Source organism: Rhinolophus hipposideros, assembly GCF_964194185.1.
Source record: "Rhinolophus hipposideros genome assembly, chromosome: 7".
NCBI classification, from domain to species: Eukaryota; Metazoa; Chordata; class Mammalia; order Chiroptera; family Rhinolophidae; genus Rhinolophus; species Rhinolophus hipposideros.
The window spans coordinates 89,191,194-89,204,762 of record NC_138053.1 but is presented as its reverse complement, the minus strand read 5'-3'; the positions used below and the strand labels follow the sequence as shown (position 1 = coordinate 89,204,762).

The 13,569-nt window shown below is 40.2% G+C and overlaps 2 pseudogenes across 2 annotated transcripts; one reads left to right on the top strand and one right to left on the bottom strand.

Annotated features, from left to right (window-relative positions):
* Nucleotides 1-1,137: 1,137 nt before the first annotated feature.
* LOC308499780 (E3 ubiquitin-protein ligase RNF167-like) lies at nt 1,138-2,157 on the top strand (annotated as a pseudogene). The gene has a single exon. The product of its transcript is annotated as an E3 ubiquitin-protein ligase RNF167-like (transcript).
* Nucleotides 2,158-8,734: 6,577 nt separating this feature from the next.
* LOC308499779 (high mobility group protein B3-like) lies at nt 8,735-9,380 on the bottom strand (annotated as a pseudogene). Its single transcript has one exon. The product of its transcript is annotated as a high mobility group protein B3-like (transcript).
* Nucleotides 9,381-13,569: the final 4,189 nt, after the last annotated feature.

Here is a 13,569-nt window from a genome sequence, read left to right as displayed (position 1 = left end):
CAAGAACTAATGGATACTTTCCATGTTATAAATGGACCCACAGGAAAATGAATATACCTCGGTTTCCCACAAATTTATATTCCAGTTATTTTCTTGTTCATATGGATTCAATTCTACAACAATACCTTCAGACATCTGAAAATAGCCTAAAAAAATGACTGTCCAAACATCTGGTAGGTTAACTTCTCCTAGCTTAAACTGGTCCACATGAAATGAAATTCTATTCCTATCTTCATATTGTATTTGAAATGGAAATAGATACTTATTAGTTTAAAAGATTGTATTGGGTCACTGGGATAAAACAACTAAAATGTCGAATTCTTTTAAAATAGAGGATTTAAAATAGATGGTTATCTGTATCATAATGGCAGCATTTATTTGTGAATTATTTCAGATTTCACATACTTGTTGGGGAGGTGGGACATGAAAGGACTAACACTTGTAGATACTGATGTGCATTCTTAAATTAGATTCGTCTGCCACAAAACCTACATTAAAATTAATAATCTAGAAAATTTTCAGTTTGCTCTGCCTGGACAGGAGATTGAGTGAGCCAGGCTAGCCAGATTTAGGAGGTCTCTCAAAATAGACACAGCAAGATTTTAGCTGGTGGGAGGGACATATGGCGAGCACTCTCGTGAGACCTGAAGGCACCGTAGTGATGGCAATGACCAGAAGGAGCAGAAGCCGACTGGAAGTCCTTCATCTTTAGCATCCAAGGCTGGAAGTGGCTTGCCTTTCCTAACCGGAGACTAATTTTTTTTAGGGGATGCAAAGGCACCCACCTGGGTGGAAGTTCTGCTTCCTTGAGCTGCCCATCCTTCCAGAAGTTTTTCTGTCACCTGTGCTTGCCTCCATCTCCTTTCCCCATGTTATCCCTATACCAGAAAAGCATAATTTTAGTGCTTTACTCCCAGCTTCACTAAAGAGGTTGGACATCTCATTCCCAAATTGGGGTTCCTTCCTCGTGCCCCTATGTGGCTGGGAAGTGAAATTTGGAAGTGATTAGTGAGATCCTGAAGTAGGGGCAGAGAGAGCACAGAACTCCGCTTCTGCTCCTGCTACCAGGAAGCGGCCTCCTCAGCCTCTCCCCGCCCTCCCACTGCCATGCACCTTTCAACCTTCCTGCCTCCTGTGCTTGTGGCCACTGTGCTGTGGGGAGCAGCCCCCCCCCATCTTGGGGCTCATTCATGCGACTTTGGACCACAATGCGGGCATGGACTTTGTAGACCTCCCAGCTCTCCTTGGGTTGGCCTTGAGCCCGTAGGGCCTTCAGGGGTGACTTGTGGAGGATCATACAGCCAATGCCTGCAGCCCCATCACCCCACCACCCCCAGCCCTGGTGAATGGTCAATCTTTTTTGCACTGCTTGGAATATTCTACTGCAACTTTGACCTCAAGGTCTTAAGTGCTCAGAAGGGTGGGTGTGATGCAGCTGGAGTACACAATGTGAATTCCAGTCACCTGCTGAACATGATGTGGAAAAGTGTGGAAATTCTGCCCCAGATCTGGTGTCGGTGCTTGTTGGGGAGAGGAGCTCCGAGTACCTGCGTGCCGTCTTCGTCACCCAGAAGGGGGTTCAGGTGCTTCTGGACCCAGACAGTGGCTTCCTCTTTGTCTATTATTGCTCATCCCTTTCACAGGGGTTGTGAGACTGCTAATTTTGATGGGAGCATAGTTCCTTGTATCCAGCACCAGAAACAGCTCCAGCAAAATCGACTGACCAAACAGCAACTGAAACAGATTCCTACCCATGATTTTCAGAAGGCAGACCAGTGTGATATCTGTGCCATTAGCCTCGACAAATATGAGGATGGGGACGAGCGGAGGGTGATTCCGTTTGCTCGTGCCTATCACAGCTGCTGTGTGGACCCCTGGTCCCTCGGATCCAGAAGACCTGCCCCATCTGCAAGCAGCCTGCTCGTAGGGATCTTGAGGAGGACGAGCAGGAGGAAGAAACGCAGGGGCAAGAAGGTGATGAGAAGGGGAGCCAAGGTTCCCCGCTGCCTCAGAACAGACCCCATTTCTGGACTCTGGCCCCACACTTCTCACATTTTTGGCTCCCTAGCCTCAGGCCCCCTTGTTTGTCCTGGATCTTCACCACATACCTCACCCTCTTTCTTCTCCTCTTCCTTTTCAGCTGCCATCCTGGCCTAGTAATCCACCTTCCTACCTCCACTTATTTGCACAGCCCCTCTTCTTCCCTTCAGTCTCCTATGTTGAGGGATAAGGGACATTTCTTCCCCAAGTTTCTCCCTTATACAACCCTTTTGAGGGGGTTGAGGGTCAAAGAGGCTGGGTCTTCCCATACTGGGTTAATAAAATTGGTTTTGTGAACTAAAACCAAAATTATTCAGATATGTGTGAAACCTGTCAAAAACAATTTGTAAGAGCATATTTTTGTAATTTGCATCAAGGATGAAAAAAATAGAGACTTCATTTTAAATCACTTTTAGAGTGGCTTAAATTTACTTTGGGGTAATGTCATTTTGTATTGGGTCCCATAATGCACTTTCTCAAATCTGTAAACATTTCCATATATTTCCTTTAGTCATTTTTGATTGGCGTGAATATGATTTAGGTAAGCTGCACTTACCTAAATGTGTCATTGTGATCAGTTAATGCCTGAAAAGTGCAAAACCATTGGCATGTCTGCATGACAAAAAAATCACTTGGTTTTAGGTCACTTGTTTTTACGTATTAAGTAGCTGTTAAAATACAATAGATTTAATTGCTTTATAGAATAGAAATGACCATTTATGTAAATGGTCATTAGTATTTTAATACCGCTAATTGGGGTGGAATTTTAAGAGAATTCTTTCCAGCTTTGTCTTTTCATTTCTCAGAATTAAAAACCCATTTAAATGTAGGAAATGGGCAACATCAAATGCTTTTCATCTGAGAGTGATAATTAATTGTTCAACCATACCAAGTATTTTCTGTGTCTGGAGCTACTTTTGAGTAATAGTATAAGATGGGAGTTACCTAATAGGGGATCATTAAATATGCCTTTAGTTTTTAGAAATTAAGGTCATTTTTACTCTTTAATGATTGTTAATGTTAGCCAACCTAATTCTCATATATATGGCCAATTTCAACTCACCTCAAACATTCCATTGATAATAGAATGACTAAATATTCTCAGTATAATGCTGCTATTTAGATTAGAATGTTCTGTTTCATGCAAGCCTTGAAATAAACTTTTACAACACAGTGACAGACTTCTATCTCGGAAAACAGAATCAATAGACATAAGAAAATCTGTTATTTAAACTAATATACAGTTTTATTTCCGTAAAGATGCATTTCAAATCACAATATTAGAACTGAGACAGTCCTATTAAATCAATTGTCAATCCTACTGCAATTGATTATCTGTTCTATTCACTAATGTTATGCTCCAGTTTTTTGATTTTGATTATTTCTCACAGCATGCATTGAGAAGCATTACAACAATATCGAGGGCTGCAGGGAACAAACCTTGAGGTGGAATTTTGTGTGCATAAGTTGATTGACAGGTTAAGGAAGCAGAACTGGGCCAAGATAAAAGGGCAGAGTGGTTTCACCAGAAGCCTCAGGAGATTTCCCTCAGAGCAGTGGAGCTGTGGCGGCCCTGCAGAGTTGTCCCCGATTAAAAGAAGAGGGCTGGGTCCACATGTCCCTGAAGTGATCAGTCATTTCTCCCAGGCTGTTACAGGGAAGAGGAGTGATCTTGGGCTGGATGGCTTTGTTCAGATAGGACAGTTCCTGGAGAAAGACTCAGCAGAGAACCTTTGTCTAGCAGTGCCCTCAGTAGCTGGAGGAATGAACGCTTCAGTCCTGGAGAGGGCGGGTCTAGGCAGACGGCTGCCACAGTAGGTTATAAGGATTCACTGTAGGAACTATAAGATTTATTAAGGGTAAGTGAGTCCTGAGAACAATAAGCAAGAAACTTCAGCTTTGTGGCTCCTTTCTGTTTTAATATGATTCTCGGAAGTTAGCATTAAATGTGAACAATATACTGAAAGTGTCTAATTAATGTTTATATGAGCTTCTTTTAATGTGAGCTAACACCAAGAGAATGGCCTTTGTTAAGCTAGTTGGTGATGAGATAAAAATAGAAAGCAAAGACTGCTAAGTGTTTGCAACAAAATTTTCCCCAGGTTCCAGGCTAGAAAATGCCCATTTTTCAGTGCTTCATGCAGTCATTACAAGCATCTACTGAGCTTCCATAATGTTTCAGGCTTTGCAAGGACTGATAACACAGAGAAGAAAAAGATCCCATTCTCAATTTCCTTATTTTACAACAGAATAGACAAGCAAACAGTCATTACAAAGCCTGAGACTTGTGAGAAGCAGTAAGAGGGGATAGATAGATAGATGATCTAGGAAGAACAATCCACTGGTGTGCCTGAGTGGCTCATACACTGCTCAAGAGGGCTAGTTGTTGCTAAATATAGCCATATTGTTGCTAAATATAGGCATTATGGAAAATCAAATTATATAAACTTACCATTAAGTAAATTATATTAAAGACAAAGTCAGTGCATACTCTTCTTTATGTCTATTAGGGCTGTATTTATATAGGTCTCAGATGAGGTCTGCCAATTAAGTTTGCAAACTTGTTGCAACAATGTTGCTAACTTTTTTGATATCAGAGGGATTATTCATTATGAATTTGTACCCACTGGACAAACAGTTAACCAAGTTGACTATTTGAAAGTGCTGAAACAGCTGCGTGAAAAAGTTAGATGACCTGAACTTTTCACCAACAATTCATGGCTCTTGCATCACGACAACGCACCAGCTCGCATGGCACTGTGTGTGAGGGAGTTTTTAGCCAGTAAACAAATCACTGTATTGGAACACCCTCCCTACTCATCTGATCTGGCCCCCAATGACTTCTTTCTTTACCTGAAGATAAGAGACATATTGAAAGGAAGACATTTTGATGACATTGAGGACATCAAGGCTAATACGATGACAGCTCTGATGGCCATTCCAAGAAAAATAGTTCCAAAATTGTGTTGAAGGGTAGACTAGGTGCTGGCATCGGTGCAGAGCTTCCCAAGGAAAGTACTTCGAAGGTGACCATAGTGATATTCAGCAACGACGTATGTAGGATGAGTTAACAAACTTAGTTGTCTGACCTCATGTGTCTCACATAATGATGCCCTACTGCACAGACCTTCTGATCTCTGTGTTCAGTGACATTACATTGGGGCTTGAAATTGATCATGATGGGAATATTTACACCACAGAAATTAACAGATGCTTGCTCACTCACCTTTCCACATCAGATTAGATTTATTGTCTTGTTGGCTATCTATAGTTAAGAAAGTAACAGAGAAAATATTAATAATGCAGATTAAACTTAAATATGTATCACGTCTGTAGTCATTACTTTGGGAATAGCACAAAAAATTGAGCAAATATTCTTCCAGTATTTGAATACTGTTGTCTCATTCAGCAAATACGTCCTCAAGTCATTGATGAATGAGTGAAGTCACATATATTTTCATTTATTTGCTTTGGGCTTACTTTTTAAAATAAATGGAAATATTAACTAATATTTATGTCAGAACGTACTAGTTTGTTAATGATGTGAACAACTTCTGAATTTGGAAGTAATCAAGCATTTACCCATACAGAAGTCCCCCTTTACCCATGGGAGATATGTTCCAAGACTCCCAGGGGATGCCTAAAACTGTGGATAGTACTAATACCTACAGATGCTATGTTTTGTCCTATACATGCATACCTGTGCTTAGGTTTAATTAATAAATAGACTCAGGAAGAGATTAACAATAATTAACAGTAAAATAGAACAATAGACTGTAATAAAAGTTATGTGAATATGGTCTCTTTTTCTCTCTTAAAATGCCTTATTGTACTGTCCTCACCCGTCCTCTTCTTGGGATGATGTGAGATAAAATGCCTATGTGATGAGATAAAGTGAGGTAAATGACATAGGCCTCGTGACTTAGCTTTAACTCTGCTATTGTCTGACGATACGGAACAAGCATGTTGGCTTATGGGAATTGCCAGCATCATGCTTGTGCTTTAGGGCCATTATTAAGTAAAACAACAGTTACATGGACACAACTTTGCAATCCTGTGACAGTAAAACTGATAACCGAAATGGCTACTAAGTGACTAAGGGGCAGGTAGCATATACAGTATGGAATGCTGGACAAAGGGATGATTCACGTGCTGGGTGGAAGGGAGCAGACTGTGAGAGATAGATTTCAGCATGCTACTCAGAATGCCACACAATTTAAAACTTATGAATTGTTTATTTCTGAAATTTTTCATTTACTATTTTCAGAACACAGTTGACCAGGGATAATTGAAGCCGTGGAGAGCAAAACCATGAATAAGAGGTAGGAGACTACTGCAATCTGATTTTCTGAAATCGTGGTTGCATTGTAACCTGTTTGGCTATGTATGCAAGAGTTCAGCAAAAATCTGGCTAAGTATTCTGTGAGAACAAATGGACCATGAGGTGTTTACAACACAGATACTGCATTTGCTATTATTTTTATAAATTGTGTGTTACGCATCTGTTTGCATCAGTAAAAATTATAAGAAAGTTGTGTACATATATACATCCATGTATTTCCCTCCACAAGAGCAAGTTACTATTACAACTGAAATGAATAGAAAATAATGTTGCATGTCTACTCTAACTCCCCCCAAAAAAATTAATTTAAAAAAAAGAAAGGCAAATTGTTCAACATTTTCCAGCACACCACCGGATAAAGCAGAGCTAACACAGAAGTGTGCACAATTACCGTCTGAGCACATGGAGGGGCACGTGCTCTTGGAAAAGATGAAGTGAGGGAAGGAGGAAGTGGGCAAGGAAAGCTGAGCTGAGATCACTTGTAGAATTGCGGTTCCTCGTCTTCCTCTGAGACTATGTTCGGCTCTACAGCAGATAGTAAGCAAGATAAAATTCTTAGGGTCTCTTTTCTTCTGCCATCAATGCTACTGATCTCAAATGCATTAATTATCGTTTCGACTAATGAAGGTCCTCACATGCAGCATTTATAGTTCATTGTATTTCTACTACTACTACATTTTTTGACAACCTATTAAGCAACATTAAAATGATCTGCTTTCCCTCATGGGATGCTTCCAGGCAACCTGGCTCTGGGGGAATTCTCTCGTTAGTGCTCACTGTAGCAGAACTATCTACTTGGGAAACGTAATCCTACCCTCACTATTGGAAAGCACTATCCATCCATTATCCAAAAATGGCAGGGCTACTACCTTTTCTAGGTCCCTGCTTCCATACTAAACATGATGAGTTCACGTCCTTCCAGAGATTGTGGTGGAATATTTTACTCAACACATCAAAGGAGAGCATTTCCTTAGGTAAGTCTCTGCTCTCTGCTCTCTCCAGATCATTTTTTCCAGGTCCCAGGTGTCAAATCTGCTCCCTCCACATCTATTTTGCTGTTTTCCTCACATTGACACGCTTTATTTAATCTTTGACTCATCAGAAATAGCTTGGAAATTAAATTTAAAAATTCATTTTTTTCCAGTCAAAACCATTTTTAGAATTTTTAGGACTTTTAAATGGTTTGTAAAAATAGTTTTTAAAGACAATGCAGAATTACTATGCCTTAATATATTTTTCTTTAAAAGACTTTTCTTTAAAAAGTTTATTGAATAGCAACTCCCTAGACTGTAAATTCCTTAATGTGAATAGAAGAAACAATGAATTTCATCTCATTATTTTGAGATATTAACCCTCTCCCCCTGTGACTGTCAAGTGCCTGAATAAGTACATACATGGATATTTTCCAATCCGTTCTTTAAAACTTGATTCTGTGAATGAGGTTGTAAATATTTTCTTTTCATAATGAATAAGTCCTGTATCAAATCAATGAGGGCTGAATTCAGTGGAAGGTTTTTTTTTTTTTAATGCAATACTGTTTATTTAACTTCAAAAATATTACAGCATTCTAAACATACAAAAAATAACAAAACGTTGCACATTGTGTTTAGCACAGAAGGTTCTTGAACTTTCCTGTATGCAGTGGCTCTTCAGTTTGCTGACAATGAAGAGTTCTACAGCTGGTTTGAAAAAACAAAAGTTTAAAACTACCGCACTTAACTAAAAAAGATCCAAACACTTCTTATGCCAGCTGACCCCCCTTTTCCACAGCTAACAACAGCAGCAGAATGCTATGTTGCTGTATACAAAAACAAGTCAACCTGAAGCTAAACAGATGCCCACTGCAGGGTCCACAGGTCCAGCCTCACGGTGCACGCCCTGAGCTACGGCCCCTCCAAAAGGCATCTCCCCCACAGCCTCAACGCCAAACAAGGAACATCAAGAGCTTGTCTGGGTTGTTTTGTTCTTTTTACAAACTATCGATTTGTACAGTTGATAACTCAGGATTTCTAGCCAATAACCATATAATTAACACCACCTTATGGATAAAGAAAGAAAATGCCAGAAACATCTTTAAATGCCTTGTCACACCAACAGCAAAGTGCACAGAGTGAGGAGAACACAAGAGCCTTTTCCTTTTTAAAATGGTTGGAAATATGTACAACTTTGATACAGTTTCCCGGTGCTCCAGACACCCAGGCCACTTCATGTGAACCACTGACAATTTCCCGAGCACTCTGAGAAATGACTATATGATTGTGGTCCAATTGTGGAATTAACCCTTAATGAGGGAAACAGACACGCCTCAGGTAAGAGCTGTGTCAACGACAGCTCTCCCCTACGCTAAGGTATTCAGGAGGAGACAGAGAAACAGTTTTTTATTCCTCTTCTGTCTCCCCTGCTCCCTCCCCGCCCCCTCTTCTCCATCCTGTCTATGTCTTCCTCTTCCACCTTCTTCCAGGCACCTTTACGGGGCCCCTTTGCACCATCAAACTTTCCTTTAGACTTAAATTCCGCGACATCCTTCTCATACTTCTCCAGCTTTGCCCCCTTATTGTTGTAAGGCTGCTTTTCATTATCACTTAAGTTATTCCACATCTCGCCCAGCTCTTTTGTCACATCTACAGTAGAGATACCAGGGTTTGTGGATTTGATCTTAGGGCAGAATTCTGAACAGAACAGGAGGAATCCAGAAGGTAGCCTTTGGGGGCATTCGGATCCTTCTTCTTCTTTCTCCCTTAGCTGGTCCATAGTCCTTCCTTCCCTGATCATAGCATCCTTTATCTGCCTTTGCCATTTCATCAAATTTAGACTTCTCTTTCCCAGACATTGTCTTCCACCACTCAGAGCACTTCTTGGAAAATTCTTCAAAATTGACAGGGACCTCTGGGTTTTTCTTCTTATGTTCCACTCTGCACGTCTGCACAAAGAAGGCATCAGCCAACATCTTGGACTTTGGTTTCTTGGGATCACCTTTAGCCATCTTGACTGTATTGTTCGCTAGTCCGGGGAAGTGCAGGGCATGACACATGGCTCAGCGTTCCCCAGCCTCACACTTGCTGCTAGTGGAATGATTTTTAAGATACACTGATGCTAGCATGGGAACTGCAAGTTCCCTTGTCTCTGACATTTTCTCAGATAGACATCCTAACTCCATCCATTTAAAAAAATCTACTTATCCATCCACCCCTCCATCCATCCTTCCATCCAACTAATCAATCAATCATACAGTCTGTAAATATTAAGTTATGTACTGGTTATGAAATGATGTGCAAGATCGACATGGCCCTGCCCTCATGTAGAGAAGAGAATATTAAGTGTATCATGTAAAATGTGATGAATAGTGTGATAGAAAAATGCATCTCTAATGCTTCGCAGAGTAAAGGCCTTTAGGTAGGGAAGAAGGATCTAGAAAATCATGGGGAAGGAAATGAAAATTATGCTGGAAACTTAGGAGTGTATAAAGGTTTGAACAAGAAATGAGGAGAGGCAAGAGTGTTTAGGCAGAGTGAGGCACCATGCTTGCAAACTGACAGGGGAAGTTCTAGGAACAGAAAGAACTACAGAATTTCTAAGGCTTGGATTATGAAGCAGGGAGTAAGGAGTAATGAGGCTGCCAATTTGCATAGGGAATAGAGCTTGAAAGACTCAATAAAATGTTTAGAGCATAATGTTTTCATCAGGACGGAAGGGTAGAGATTGGTGATTAGGTGAGAAGAGAGGGCACGACTAGGGCCTGGGAGGCCAGTTAGAAAATGGTGCTGTCACCCATGTGGGAGAGGATGGTCATCTTATCTCAGGGAGCAGCTATCAGACTGGGGGAAAAAAATGCTATCATTCAAGTAAACTCTTTTAGTTACAAGGGGCTGAGAGAACATGGAAAGTCCAAATGAAAAAATGTACACAGTCAGAAGACGCAGGTAAACATCAGATTGTTGTATTACTTCTGCAAAGGTGATTGTTTTTGATAATTTATTTTTGAGAGCTATTATTTACTTTCTCTCTCTCTTTTTAAATTAAAGTTTATTGGGGTGACAATGGTTACATAAGTTACATAAGTTTCAAGCGTACTACTCTGTAACACATCTATATATCCTTGTGTGTTCACCACCCAGAGTCAGTTCTCCTTCCATCACCATATATTTGATCCCATTTACCCCCATTCACCACCCTCAACCCCCTTACCCTCTGGTAACCATTAAACTATTGTCTATGTCTATCAGTTTTCATTTTTTTGTTTGTTTGTCTTGTTCCTTTGTTGCTTTCAGCTTTATATCCCGCATATCAGTGAAATCATATGGTTCTCGACTTTTTCCGTGTGACTTAGTTCCCTTAGCATAATAACCTCAAGACTCATCCATGTTGTCGCAAATGGCACTATTTCATCTTTTCTTATGGCAGAATAATATTCCATAGTTTCTTATTTTAACAAAATTGGTTAACCTTTGTTATAGTTGAAGAGATAGAAGAAACAAAAAATACAAAAAAAAAAAAGAAAATTTAAATAGAGGAGATGCTTTTATGGTATTCTGTGAGTTTTTTATTTAACTTGGGGACAAAATAAAAATAAAATACCAGAATTGTGATTGATATACATGCTCTCTGAGCCTATGAGTGAGTATATGTGGTTGGACAGACCACATGCAGAGCCAGGGTCTCCTGTGGTCTCCTTTGAAGGCGATAAAGCCCATGGATAAGGAATAAAAAGCTGAGAGGGCATTTCAGGTCTGGAGCTTTCATCCTTTTGATTGAAAAAAGCATTAAGGCACTTGGGAAATTAATTTTGGAAGAAGACAAATGCAGTAAACAATAATTATTGCATGAAGACACGGCTCTATTGATTTATAAAAGCTCATTTAAAGTTCTAAAGATCATAGATATATTTCTATAATATTTATTTCAGTAGTACATAGATACAATACTTAAAAGATCTCCATTAGTAAATATAATCTTTATTCAACATTTGACCATAATTAGTGATTATTTGTGGCTGACTTGCTCTTGCTATCACTGTTATTGGTTTTATGAATTTCAAATCGTCTATTTTTTAAAGATAATTTCGTTTACTTAATGATGAAGAGAATCTCTGTCTGAGATTGCCTGCAGTGGCCTTAATAGTCAAAGAGATGGTTTACTTTGCCTGGAAAAGGAAATAGGACCCTAGGATTACACCCTTGAGAGATGATACTTCAATTCAAATTGGGATTCACGGAGTAATTGCAGCCTGAGGTAATGCATCTTCAATATCTTAAAATAGCTAAAATGTTAGATGGGGAGAGCTTTTCCCCAGAGGCACTGCAGTGTTCACTAGCTGTCTTTTGTCTCTTTTAAACCACCGGTGCAGCCTTTGAGCAATGCAGAAGCAAACACAACATTTGATATTTTCTGGAATGATTTGAATATTTACTGAGAACATATTTATTCTCATCTGTTTTGGATTGTGCTACAAATAAAAAATAAATGCACAAATAAATAATATCTAGAAAGACTCCATATTTGGGTTAATTTTAGTGGGCATAAAATATGACTTCTTGGAGCTCTTCCATGAAGAACAAGCAAGTAACTGAACAAACTCTTCATGTAATAGATCATTAAACCCATTTCATCTGTGTTCTTTACATAAAAAAAAGTAAGGAAAAAAAAAGTTAGCATTTTTTTTCTATCTCCTGTCGGCAGTGACTGACAGGAAACAGTGAGATATTTCTTTATTCTTAATTGCACAAATTGAGCCAATGGTTTGTTTAAATATTCAGTGAACTGGACTACTGGACCACTTTTTGTTGTTGATGGTGAGAATTTAGACAGGGAATAGATTTTTAAAAAGCCCTTTGAAGAGTCCTCTATTCATATAGAGGGATGTAAGCCAGAAAAATGTGAAGATGGAGTGGAATGTGGCAGGTGGAGCACCAAACCACACCTGAAAGGTAAGACGGTGTGGGGGATGATGCAGAAGGTGTGTACAGGTTCTTCCCTCATGCCCAGAACTGATGGATGGGAAACTGCCCTCACAGAAGCCTGTTGCAGAGAGAGGACATAAGTTGAGGTGAGAGCATGGATGTCAAAATGGTTATAGGAATCCCCCAAACAGAAGAAAAGACAAAAGCCAATAAGGAAACTAAGTGAAAAAGCTAAGAGTTCAGATAGAATGGATTTTGTGTCAAGTCGGAAGAGGAAGTAAGTAGGTAGCAGAAAGACAGGTAGCTAGTTTGGGTGATCAAGGATCTGGGACAATGTGAAGCAGAAATGCATGCTACAGGTTGAGCCAATCAGTTCAGGAACTATATCTGCAAATGCACAGAGGCAACTAGGCGACTAATATAGAAATCCTTGAATATACAGTCAGAGCTGCTTGGGAACCCCCTGGGTTCAACAGAGGACAGGCAGGGACTTGGCCTCAAGAATAAAATAGCAGGGGCTTCTGCGGCCCAGAGTGTGTGAGAGTGGAACTGAGAATGGTTCAAGACATGCACTGTCAATGGGTAGCACAGTTCTAGAAGTTGGGGAGTAGGGCAGGTCCATTCAAACATGAAAAAGCACCAAGCATTTGGTAGGGGCAATGCATGGATTACAAAGAGATATCTCGGTTGATTCCTTTTCCTCAGGAATCTGAAAATCTGGTAGGGCTACCACCAGCAGCCATGCCCCTTCCCAAACCAAGCAAATGGAGACCTCTCTCAATGCTGCTATTGTACACATCTTTACATTTATTTTGTTTGATGACAGGTGGGCTTCGGGCCCCAGTCAGCCTGGCCTGGAGGCTTGCATGTGCATGGCTCATGACAGCACTGAGGGAAGTCATTGCTGAGTGGATAGGAAACAGACTGAAATATTTTCTTGACATCCATCCTAATTTATCTCCCAGGCATGTAGCCATCGGATGCTGAGCAGCACAGTCATTCTAGAGCCTTCTCCTTAGCTACACCAAGCACCAAACCCAAGATGAAATTGCAGGAAAGGTCTTTAGTGTGGTGTTGATGGAAGTAATAGGGTTTGATTTGCTAATGGCAGGATTGGCAGCCACTGCAACCATGTTATGAAGATGTCCAGGAAAATCGTAGCCACCATAACAGATGTATTTAATTCCCTGGAAATAAGACCAGACAGCAGTATCACAGCCACTATGACCATTGTCATTCTCCAGTTGTCACAGTGAACATTTGCAGCTATTATTCCTCTGCTGCTGGTAA